This window comes from Bufo bufo, chromosome 7 (assembly GCF_905171765.1).
Source record: "Bufo bufo chromosome 7, aBufBuf1.1, whole genome shotgun sequence".
NCBI classification, from domain to species: Eukaryota; Metazoa; Chordata; class Amphibia; order Anura; family Bufonidae; genus Bufo; species Bufo bufo.
The window spans coordinates 1621836-1636921 of NC_053395.1; the positions used below are offsets into that span (position 1 = coordinate 1621836).

The window sequence follows — 15086 nt, forward strand, 5'->3', positions numbered from 1 at the left end:
GACACTATAACTACTGGGAGCACTACATGGGACACTATAACTACTGGGGGCACTATATGGGGACACTATAACAACTGGGGGCACTATATAGGGACACTATAACTACTGGGAGCATTACATGGGGACACTATAACTACTAGGGGCACTACATGGGGACACTATAACTACTGGGAGCACTACATGGGGACACTATAACTACTGGAGGCTCTACATGGGGACACTATAACTACTGGGGGCACTACATGGGGACACTATAACTACTGGGAGCACTATATGGGGACACTATAACTACTGGGGGCACTATATGGGGACACTATAACTACTGGGGGCACTACATGGGACACTATAACTACTGGGGGCACTACATGGGACACTATAACTACTGGGAGCACTACATGGGGACACTATAACTACTGGGGGCACTACATGGGGACACTATAACTACTGGGGGCACTACATGTGGACACTATAACTACTGGGAGCACTACATGGGGACACTATAACTACTGGGGGCACTATATAGGGACACTATAACTACTGGGAGATCTACATGGGGACATAACTACTGGGAGCATTACATGGGGACACTATAACTACTGTGACGCTACATGGGGACACTATAACTACTGGAGGCTCTACATGGGGACACTATAACTTCTAGGGTCACTACATTGGGACATTATAACTATTGGGGGCACTACATGGGGACACTATAAATACTGGGGGCACTACATGGGGACACTATAACTACTAGGGTCACTACATTGGGACATTATAACTATTGGGGGCACTACATGGGGACACTATAACTACTGGGGGCTTTACATGGGGACACTAACTATTGGGGGCATTACATGGGACACTATAACTACTGGGGGAATTACAAGAGAAACTATAACTACTGGGGGCATTACAAGAGAAACTATAACTACTGGGGGCACTACATGGGGACACTATAACTACTGGGGGCACTATATAGGGACACTATAACTACTGGGAGCACTACATGGGGACACTATAACTACTGGGAGCACTATATGGGGACACTATAACTACTGGAGGCACTACATGGGGACACTATAACTACTGGGGGCACTACATGGGGACACTATAACTACTAGGGTCACTACATTGGGACATTATAACTACTGGAGGCTCTACATGGGGACATTATAACTACTGGAGGCACTACATGGGGACACTATAACTACTGGAGGCTCTACATGGGGACACTATAACTACTAGGGTCACTACATTGGGACATTATAACTACTGGAGGCTCTACATGGGGACATTATAACTACTGGGGGCACTACATGGGGACATTATAACTACTGGAGGCTCTACATGGGGACACTATAACTACTGGGGGCTTTACATGGGGACACTAACTATTGGGGGCATTACATGGGACACTATAACTACTGGGGGCATTACAAGAGAAACTATAACTACTGGGGGCACTACATGGGGGAATTACATGGGGACATTATAACTACTGGGGGGCACTACTTGGGACACTATAACTACTGGGGGCACTACATGGGACACTATAACTACTGGGGGCACTACATGGGGACACTATAACTACTGGGAGCACTACATGGGGACACTATAACTACATGGGGGAATTACATGGGGACATTATAACTACTGGGGGGCACTACTTGGGACACTATAACTACTGGGAGCATTACATGGGGACACTATAACTACTGGGGGCACTATATAGGGACACTATAACTACTGGGGGCACTACATGGGGACACTATAACTACTGGGAGCACTATATAGGGACACTATAACTACTGGGGGCACTATATAGGGACACTATAACTACTGGGGGCACTACATGGGGACACTATAACTACTGGGGGCACTACATGGGGACACTATAACTACTGGGAGCACTACATGGGACACTATAACTACTGGGGGCACTACATGGGGACACTATAACTACTGGGGGCACTACATGGGGACACTATAACTACTGGGAGCACTACATGGGGACACTATAACTACTGGGGGCACTACATGGGGACATTATAACTACTGGGAGCACTACATGGGACACTATAACTACTGGGAGCACTGCATGGGGACACTATAACTACTGGGGGCACTACATGGGGACACTATAACTACTGGGAGCACTACATGGGGACACTATAACTACTGGGAGCACTACATGGGGACACTATAACTACTGGAGGCTCTACATGGGGACACTATAACTACTGGGGGCACTACATGGGGACACTATAACTACTGGGGGCACTACATGGGGACACTATAACTACTGGGAGCACTATATAGGGACACTATAACTACTGGGAGCACTACATGGGGACATAACTACTGGGGGCACTACATGGGGACACTATAACTACTGGAGGCTCTACATGGGGACACTATAACTACTAGGGTCACTACATTGGGACATTATAACTACTGGAGGCTCTACATGGGGACATTATAACTACTGGGGGCACTACATGGGGACATTATAACTACTGGAGGCTCTACATGGGGACACTATAACTACTGGGGGCTTTACATGGGGACACTAACTATTGGGGGCATTACATGGGACACTATAACTACTGGGGGCATTACAAGAGAAACTATAACTACTGGGGGCACTACATGGGGGAATTACATGGGGACATTATAACTACTGGGGGGCACTACTTGGGACACTATAACTACTGGGGGCACTACATGGGGACACTATAACTACTGGGGGCACTATATAGGGACACTATAACTACTGGGGGCACTATATAGGGACACTATAACTACTGGGGGCACTACATGGGGACACTATAACTACTGGGAGCACTATATAGGGACACTATAACTACTGGGGGCACTATATAGGGACACTATAACTACTGGGGGCACTACATGGGGACACTATAACTACTGGGGGCACTACATGGGGACACTATAACTACTGGGAGCACTACATGGGACACTATAACTACTGGGGGCACTACATGGGGACACTATAACAACTGGGGGCACTGCATGGGGACACTATAACTACTGGGGGCACTACATGGGGACACTATAACTACTGGGAGCACTACATGGGGACACTATAACTACTGGGGGCACTACATGGGGACATTATAACTACTGGGAGCACTACATGGGGACACTATAACTACTGGGAGCACTACATGGGGACACTATAACTACTGGGGGCACTACATGGGGACATTATAACTACTGGGGGCACTACATGGGGACACTATAACTACTGGGAGCACTACATGGGGACACTATAACTACTGGGGGCACTACATGGGGACATTATAACTACTGGGAGCACTACATGGGACACTATAACTACTGGGGGCACTACATGGGGACACTATAACTACTGGGGGCACTACATGGGACACTATAACTACTGGGAGCACTGCATGGGGACACTATAACTACTGGGGGCACTACATGGGGACACTATAACTACTAGGAGCACTACATGGGGACACTATAACTACTGGGGGCACTACATGTGGACACTATAACTACTGGGAGCACTACATGGGGACACTATAACTACTGGGGGCACTATATAGGGACACTATAACTACTGGGAGCACTACATGGGGACATAACTACTGGGGGCACTACATGGGGACACTATAACTACTGGAGGCTCTACATGGGGACACTATAACTACTAGGGTCACTACATTGGGACACTATAACTACTGGGGGCACTACATGGGGACACTATAACTACTGGGAGCACTACATGGGGACACTATAACTACATGGGGGAATTACATGGGGACATTATAACTACTGGGGGGCACTACTTGGGACACTATAACTACTGGGAGCATTACATGGGGACACTATAACTACTGGGGGCACTATATAGGGACACTATAACTACTGGGGGCACTATATAGGGACACTATAACTACTGGGGGCACTACATGGGGACACTATAACTACTGGGAGCACTATATAGGGACACTATAACTACTGGGGGCACTATATAGGGACACTATAACTACTGGGGGCACTACATGGGGACACTATAACTACTGGGGGCACTACATGGGACACTATAACTACTGGGGGCACTACATGGGGACACTATTACTACTGGGGGCACTGCATGGGGACACTATAACTACTGGGGGCACTACATGGGGACACTATAACTACTGGGAGCACTACATGGGGACACTATAACTACTGGGGGCACTACATGGGGACATTATAACTACTGGGAGCACTACATGGGACACTATAACTACTGGGAGCACTGCATGGGGACACTATAACTACTGGGGGCACTACATGGGGACACTATAACTACTGGGAGCACTACATGGGGACACTATAACTACTGGGGGCACTACATGGGGACATTATAACTACTGGGAGCACTACATGGGACACTATAACTACTGGGGGCACTACATGGGGACACTATTACTACTGGGGGCACTGCATGGGGACACTATAACTACTGGGAGCACTACATGGGACACTATAACTACTGGGGGCACTACATGGGGACACTATTACTACTGGGGGCACTGCATGGGGACACTATAACTACTGGGGGCACTACATGGGGACACTATAACTACTGGGAGCACTACATGGGGACACTATAACTACTGGGGGCACTACATGGGGACATTATAACTACTGGGAGCACTACATGGGACACTATAACTACTGGGAGCACTGCATGGGGACACTATAACTACTGGGGGCACTACATGGGGACACTATAACTACTGGGAGCACTACATGGGGACACTATAACTACTGGGGGCACTACATGGGGACACTATAACTACTGGGGGCACTACATGTGGACACTATAACTACTGGGAGCACTACATGGGGACACTATAACTACTGGGGGCACTATATAGGGACACTATAACTACTGGGAGCACTACATGGGGACATAACTACTGGGGGCACTACATGGGGACACTATAACTACTGGAGGCTCTACATGGGGACACTATAACTACTAGGGTCACTACATTGGGACATTATAACTACTGGAGGCTCTACATGGGGACATTATAACTACTGGAGGCACTACATGGGGACATTATAACTACTGGAGGCTCTACATGGGGACACTATAACTACTGGGGGCTTTACATGGGGACACTAACTATTGGGGGCATTACATGGGACACTATAACTACTGGGGGCATTACAAGAGAAACTATAACTACTGGGGGCACTACATGGGGGAATTACATAGGGACATTATAACTACTGGGGGGCACTACTTGGGACACTATAACTACTGGGAGCATTACATGGGGACACTATAACTACTGGGGGCACTATATAGGGACACTATAACTACTGGGGGCACTATATAGGGACACTATAACTACTGGGGGCACTACATGGGGACATTATAACTACTGGGAGCACTATATAGGGACACTATAACTACTGGGAGCACTACATGGGGACATAACTACTGGGAGCATTACATGGGGACACTATAACTACTGGAGGCTCTACATGGGGACACTATAACTACTGGAGGCTCTACATGGGGACATTATAACTACTGGGGGCACTACATGGGGACATTATAACTACTGGGAGCACTACATGGGACACTATAACTACTGGGGGCACTACATGGGGACACTATAACTACTGGGGGCACTACATGGGACACTATAACTACTGGGAGCACTGCATGGGGACACTATAACTACTGGGGGCACTACATGGGGACACTATAACTACTGGGGGCACTACATGGGGACACTATAACTACTGGGAGCACTATATGGGGACACTATAACTACTGGGGGCACTATATGGGGACACTATAACTACTGGGGGCACTACATGGGACACTATAACTACTGGGGGCACTACATGGGACACTATAACTACTGGGAGCACTACATGGGGACACTATAACTACTGGGGGCACTACATGGGGACACTATAACTACTGGGGGCACTACATGTGGACACTATAACTACTGGGAGCACTACATGGGGACACTATAACTACTGGGGGCACTATATAGGGACACTATAACTACTGGGAGATCTACATGGGGACATAACTACTGGGAGCATTACATGGGGACACTATAACTACTGTGACGCTACATGGGGACACTATAACTACTGGAGGCTCTACATGGGGACACTATAACTTCTAGGGTCACTACATTGGGACATTATAACTATTGGGGGCACTACATGGGGACACTATAAATACTGGGGGCACTACATGGGGACACTATAACTACTAGGGTCACTACATTGGGACATTATAACTATTGGGGGCACTACATGGGGACACTATAACTACTGGGGGCTTTACATGGGGACACTAACTATTGGGGGCATTACATGGGACACTATAACTACTGGGGGCATTACAAGAGAAACTATAACTACTGGGGGCATTACAAGAGAAACTATAACTACTGGGGGCACTACATGGGGACACTATAACTACTGGGGGCACTATATAGGGACACTATAACTACTGGGAGCACTACATGGGGACATAACTACTGGGAGCATTACATGGGGACACTATAACTACTGTGACGCTACATGGGGACACTATAACTACTGGAGGCTCTACATGGGGACACTATAACTACTAGGGTCACTACATTGGGACATTATAACTACTGGAGGCTCTACATGGGGACATTATAACTACTGGGGGCACTACATGGGGACATTATAACTACTGGAGGCTCTACATGGGGACACTATAACTACTGGGGGCTTTACATGGGGACACTAACTATTGGGGGCATTACATGGGACACTATAACTACTGGGGGCATTACAAGAGAAACTATAACTACTGGGGGCACTACATGGGGGAATTACATGGGGACATTATAACTACTGGGGGGCACTACTTGGGACACTATAACTACTGGGGGCACTACATGGGACACTATAACTACTGGGGGCACTACATGGGGACACTATAACTACTGGGAGCACTACATGGGGACACTATAACTACATGGGGGAATTACATGGGGACATTATAACTACTGGGGGGCACTACTTGGGACACTATAACTACTGGGAGCATTACATGGGGACACTATAACTACTGGGGGCACTATATAGGGACACTATAACTACTGGGGGCACTACATGGGGACACTATAACTACTGGGAGCACTATATAGGGACACTATAACTACTGGGGGCACTATATAGGGACACTATAACTACTGGGGGCACTACATGGGGACACTATAACTACTGGGGGCACTACATGGGGACACTATAACTACTGGGAGCACTACATGGGACACTATAACTACTGGGGGCACTACATGGGGACACTATAACTACTGGGGGCACTACATGGGGACACTATAACTACTGGGAGCACTACATGGGGACACTATAACTACTGGGGGCACTACATGGGGACATTATAACTACTGGGAGCACTACATGGGACACTATAACTACTGGGAGCACTGCATGGGGACACTATAACTACTGGGGGCACTACATGGGGACACTATAACTACTGGGAGCACTACATGGGGACACTATAACTACTGGGAGCACTACATGGGGACACTATAACTACTGGAGGCTCTACATGGGGACACTATAACTACTGGGGGCACTACATGGGGACACTATAACTACTGGGGGCACTACATGTGGACACTATAACTACTGGGAGCACTATATAGGGACACTATAACTACTGGGAGCACTACATGGGGACATAACTACTGGGGGCACTACATGGGGACACTATAACTACTGGAGGCTCTACATGGGGACACTATAACTACTAGGGTCACTACATTGGGACATTATAACTACTGGAGGCTCTACATGGGGACATTATAACTACTGGGGGCACTACATGGGGACATTATAACTACTGGAGGCTCTACATGGGGACACTATAACTACTGGGGGCTTTACATGGGGACACTAACTATTGGGGGCATTACATGGGACACTATAACTACTGGGGGCATTACAAGAGAAACTATAACTACTGGGGGCACTACATGGGGGAATTACATGGGGACATTATAACTACTGGGGGGCACTACTTGGGACACTATAACTACTGGGGGCACTACATGGGGACACTATAACTACTGGGGGCACTATATAGGGACACTATAACTACTGGGGGCACTATATAGGGACACTATAACTACTGGGGGCACTACATGGGGACACTATAACTACTGGGAGCACTATATAGGGACACTATAACTACTGGGGGCACTATATAGGGACACTAACTACTGGGGGCACTACATGGGGACACTATAACTACTGGGGGCACTACATGGGGACACTATAACTACTGGGAGCACTACATGGGACACTATAACTACTGGGGGCACTACATGGGGACACTATAACTACTGGGGGCACTGCATGGGGACACTATAACTACTGGGGGCACTACATGGGGACACTATAACTACTGGGAGCACTACATGGGGACACTATAACTACTGGGGGCACTACATGGGGACATTATAACTACTGGGAGCACTACATGGGGACACTATAACTACTGGGAGCACTACATGGGGACACTATAACTACTGGGGGCACTACATGGGGACATTATAACTACTGGGGGCACTACATGGGGACACTATAACTACTGGGAGCACTACATGGGGACACTATAACTACTGGGGGCACTACATGGGGACATTATAACTACTGGGAGCACTACATGGGACACTATAACTACTGGGGGCACTACATGGGGACACTATAACTACTGGGGGCACTACATGGGACACTATAACTACTGGGAGCACTGCATGGGGACACTATAACTACTGGGGGCACTACATGGGGACACTATAACTACTAGGAGCACTACATGGGGACACTATAACTACTGGGGGCACTACATGTGGACACTATAACTACTGGGAGCACTACATGGGGACACTATAACTACTGGGGGCACTATATAGGGACACTATAACTACTGGGAGCACTACATGGGGACATAACTACTGGGGGCACTACATGGGGACACTATAACTACTGGAGGCTCTACATGGGGACACTATAACTACTAGGGTCACTACATTGGGACACTATAACTACTGGGGGCACTACATGGGGACACTATAACTACTGGGAGCACTACATGGGGACACTATAACTACATGGGGGAATTACATGGGGACATTATAACTACTGGGGGGCACTACTTGGGACACTATAACTACTGGGAGCATTACATGGGGACACTATAACTACTGGGGGCACTATATAGGGACACTATAACTACTGGGGGCACTATATAGGGACACTATAACTACTGGGGGCACTACATGGGGACACTATAACTACTGGGAGCACTATATAGGGACACTATAACTACTGGGGGCACTATATAGGGACACTATAACTACTGGGGGCACTACATGGGGACACTATAACTACTGGGGGCACTACATGGGACACTATAACTACTGGGGGCACTACATGGGGACACTATTACTACTGGGGGCACTGCATGGGGACACTATAACTACTGGGAGCACTACATGGGGACACTATAACTACTGGGAGCACTACATGGGGACACTATAACTACTGGGGGCACTATATAGGGACACTATAACTACTGGGGGCACTACATGGGGACACTATAACTACTGGGGGCACTACATGGGACACTATAACTACTGGGGGCACTACATGGGGACACTATTACTACTGGGGGCACTGCATGGGGACACTATAACTACTGGGAGCACTACATGGGGACACTATAACTACTGGGAGCACTACATGGGGACACTATAACTACTGGGGGCACTACATGGGGACATTATAACTACTGGGAGCACTACATGGGACACTATAACTACTGGGAGCACTGCATGGGGACACTATAACTACTGGGGGCACTACATGGGGACACTATAACTACTGGGAGCACTACATGGGGACACTATAACTACTGGGGGCACTACATGGGGACATTATAACTACTGGGAGCACTACATGGGACACTATAACTACTGGGGGCACTACATGGGGACACTATTACTACTGGGGGCACTGCATGGGGACACTATAACTACTGGGAGCACTACATGGGACACTATAACTACTGGGGGCACTACATGGGGACACTATTACTACTGGGGGCACTGCATGGGGACACTATAACTACTGGGGGCACTACATGGGGACACTATAACTACTGGGAGCACTACATGGGGACACTATAACTACTGGGGGCACTACATGGGGACATTATAACTACTGGGAGCACTACATGGGACACTATAACTACTGGGAGCACTGCATGGGGACACTATAACTACTGGGGGCACTACATGGGGACACTATAACTACTGGGAGCACTACATGGGGACACTATAACTACTGGGGGCACTACATGGGGACACTATAACTACTGGGGGCACTACATGTGGACACTATAACTACTGGGAGCACTACATGGGGACACTATAACTACTGGGGGCACTATATAGGGACACTATAACTACTGGGAGCACTACATGGGGACATAACTACTGGGGGCACTACATGGGGACACTATAACTACTGGAGGCTCTACATGGGGACACTATAACTACTAGGGTCACTACATTGGGACATTATAACTACTGGAGGCTCTACATGGGGACATTATAACTACTGGAGGCACTACATGGGGACATTATAACTACTGGAGGCTCTACATGGGGACACTATAACTACTGGGGGCTTTACATGGGGACACTAACTATTGGGGGCATTACATGGGACACTATAACTACTGGGGGCATTACAAGAGAAACTATAACTACTGGGGGCACTACATGGGGGAATTACATGGGGACATTATAACTACTGGGGGGCACTACTTGGGACACTATAACTACTGGGAGCATTACATGGGGACACTATAACTACTGGGGGCACTATATAGGGACACTATAACTACTGGGGGCACTATATAGGGACACTATAACTACTGGGGGCACTACATGGGGACATTATAACTACTGGGAGCACTATATAGGGACACTATAACTACTGGGAGCACTACATGGGGACATAACTACTGGGAGCATTACATGGGGACACTATAACTACTGGAGGCTCTACATGGGGACACTATAACTACTGGAGGCTCTACATGGGGACATTATAACTACTGGGGGCACTACATGGGGACATTATAACTACTGGAGGCTCTACATGGGGACACTATAACTACTGGGGGCTTTACATGGGGACACTAACTATTGGGGGCATTACAAGAGAAACTATAACTACTGGGGGCACTACATGGGGGAATTACATGGGGACATTATAACTACTGGGGGGCACTACTTGGGACACTATAACTACTGGGGGCACTACATGGGACACTATAACTACTGGGGGCACTACATGGGGACACTATAACTACTGGGAGCACTACATGGGGACACTATAACTACATGGGGGAATTACATGGGGACATTATAACTACTGGGGGGCACTACTTGGGACACTATAACTACTGGGAGCATTACATGGGGACACTATAACTACTGGGGGCACTATATAGGGACACTATAACTACTGGGGGCACTATATAGGGACACTATAACTACTGGGGGCACTACATGGGGACACTATAACTACTGGGAGCACTATATAGGGACACTATAACTACTGGGGGCACTATATAGGGACACTATAACTACTGGGGGCACTACATGGGACACTATAACTACTGGGAGCACTACATGGGACACTATAACTACTGGGGGCACTACATGGGGACACTATAACTACTGGGAGCACTACATGGGACACTATAACTACTGGGGGCACTACATGGGGACACTATAACTACTGGGGGCACTACATGGGGACACTATAACTACTGGGAGCACTACATGGGGACACTATAACTACTGGGGGCACTACATGGGGACATTATAACTACTGGGAGCACTACATGGGACACTATAACTACTGGGAGCACTGCATGGGGACACTATAACTACTGGGGGCACTACATGGGGACACTATAACTACTGGGAGCACTACATGGGGACACTATAACTACTGGGAGCACTACATGGGGACACTATAACTACTGGGGGCACTACATGGGGACACTATAACTACTGGGAGCACTACATGGGGACACTATAACTACTGGGAGCACTACATGGGGACACTATAACTACTGGGAGCACTACATGGGGACACTATAACTACTGGGGGCACTACATGGGGACACTATAACTACTGGGGGCACTATATAGGGACACTATAACTACTGGAGGCTCTACATGGGGACACTATAACTACTGGGGGCACTACATGGGGACACTATAACTACTGGGAGCACTACATGGGACACTATAACTACTGGGAGCACTACATGGGGACACTATAACTACTGGGAGCACTACATGGGGACACTATAACTACTGGGGGCACTACATGGGGACACTATAACTACTGGGAGCACTACATGGGGACACTATAACTACTGGGAGCACTACATGGGGACACTATAACTACTGGGAGCACTACATGGGGACACTATAACTACTGGGGGCACTACATGGGGACACTATAACTACTGGGGGCACTATATAGGGACACTATAACTACTGGAGGCTCTACATGGGGACACTATAACTACTGGGGGCACTACATGGGGACACTATAACTACTGGGGGCACTACATGTGGACACTATAACTACTGGGAGCACTACATGGGGACACTATAACTACTGGGGGCACTATATAGGGACACTATAACTACTGGGAGCACTACATGGGGACATAACTACTGGGGGCACTACATGGGGACACTATAACTACTGGAGGCTCTACATGGGGACACTATAACTACTAGGGTCACTACATTGGGACATTATAACTACTGGAGGCTCTACATGGGGACATTATAACTACTGGGGGCACTACATGGGGACATTATAACTACTGGAGGCTCTACATGGGGACACTATAACTACTGGGGGCATTACATGGGGACATTATAACTACTGGAGGCTCTACATGGGGACACTAACTATTGGGGGCATTACATGGGACACTATAATTACTGGGGGCATTACAAGAGAAACTATAACTACTGGGGGCACTACATGGGGGAATTACATGGGGACATTATAACTACTGGGGGGCACTACTTGGGACACTATAACTACTGGGGGCACTACATGGGACACTATAACTACTGGGGGCACTACATGGGGACACTATAACTACTGGGAGCACTACATGGGGACACTATAACTACTGGGGGCACTACATGGGGACACTATAACTACTGGAGGCACTACATGGGGGCACTATAACTACTGGGGGAATTACATGGGGACATTATAACTACTGGGGGGCACTACATGGGGACACTATAACTACTGGGGGAATTACATGGGGACATTATAACTACTGGGGGGCACTACATGGGGACACTATAACTACTGGAGGCTCTACATGGGGACACTATAACTACTGGGGGCACTACATGGGGACACTATAACTACTGGGGGCTTTACATGGGGACACTAACTATTGGGGGCATTACATGGGACACTATAACTACTGGGGGCATTACAAGAGAAACTATAACTACTGGGGGCACTACATGGGGGAATTACATGGGGACATTATAACTACTGGGGGGCACTACTTGGGACACTATAACTACTGGGGGCACTACATGGGACACTATAACTACTGGGGGCACTACATGGGGACACTATAACTACTGGGAGCACTACATGGGGACACTATAACTACTGGGGGCACTACATGGGGACACTATAACTACTGGAGGCACTACATGGGGACACTATAACTACTGGGGGCACTACATGGGGACATTATAACTACTGGGGGCACTACATGGGGACACTATAACTACTGGAGGCTCTACATGGGGACACTATAACTACTGGAGGCTCTACATGGGGACACTATAACTACTGGGGTCACTACATTGGGACATTATAACTACTGGAGGCTCTACATGGGGACACTATAACTACTGGAGGCTCTACATGGGGACACTATAACTACTGGAGGCTCTACATGGGGACACTATAACTACTGGGAGCACTATATGGGGACACTATAACTACTGGGGGCACTATATAAAGACACTATAACTACTGGGGGCACTACATGGGGACACTATAACTACTGGGGGCACTATATAAAGACACTATAACTACTGGGGGCACTATATAGGGACACTATAACTACTGGGAGCACTACATGGGGACACTATAACTACTGGGAGCACTACATGGGACACTATAACTACATGGGGGAATTACATGGGGACATTATAACTACTGGGAGCACTACTTGGGACACTATAACTACTGGGAGCATTACATGGGGACACTATAACTACTGGAGGCTCTACATGGGGACACTATAACTACTGGGGGCACTACATGGGGACACTATAACTACTGGGGGCACTACATGGGGGACACTATAACTACTGGGGGCACTATATAGGGACACTATAACTACTGGGGGCACTACATGGGGACACTATAACTACTGGGGGCACTAGTAGTATTACCAGCCAGTGGAGTCGATCTGTGTTGCGGCTTTTGCTGAAGACATCACAATCAGGTACAGGGTTGTCAATGTCAGCCCATTTTCAGTTGTGTATAGGGTTGTCAGCCCACGGTCAGTGTGTACAGGGTTGTCGGCCCCCGGTCAGTGTGTACAGGGTTGTCGGCCCATTTTTAGTGTGTACAGGGTTGTCGGCCCATGGTCAGTGTGTACAGGTTGTCAGCCTATTATCAGTGTGTACAGGGTTGTCGGCCCATTATCAGTGTGTACAGGTTGTCGGCCTATTATCAGTGTGTACAGGGTTGTCGGCCCATTATCAGTGTGTACAGGTTGTCGGCACATTATCAGTGTGTACAGGGTTTTCGGCCCACGGTCAGTGTGCACATGTTGTCGTCCCATTATCAGTGTGTACAGGGTTGTCGGCCCACGGTCAGTGTGCACAGGTTGTCGGCCC

The 15086-nt window shown here is 48.1% G+C and overlaps 1 protein-coding gene across 1 annotated transcript in view; it reads left to right on the forward strand.

The window, feature by feature from the left end:
• The window catches only part of LOC121008516 (TBC1 domain family member 10B-like), a 959042-nt gene that overhangs the window by 864732 nt on the left and 79224 nt on the right, over positions 1–15086 (forward strand). The gene's annotated exons all lie outside the window — the stretch shown is intronic.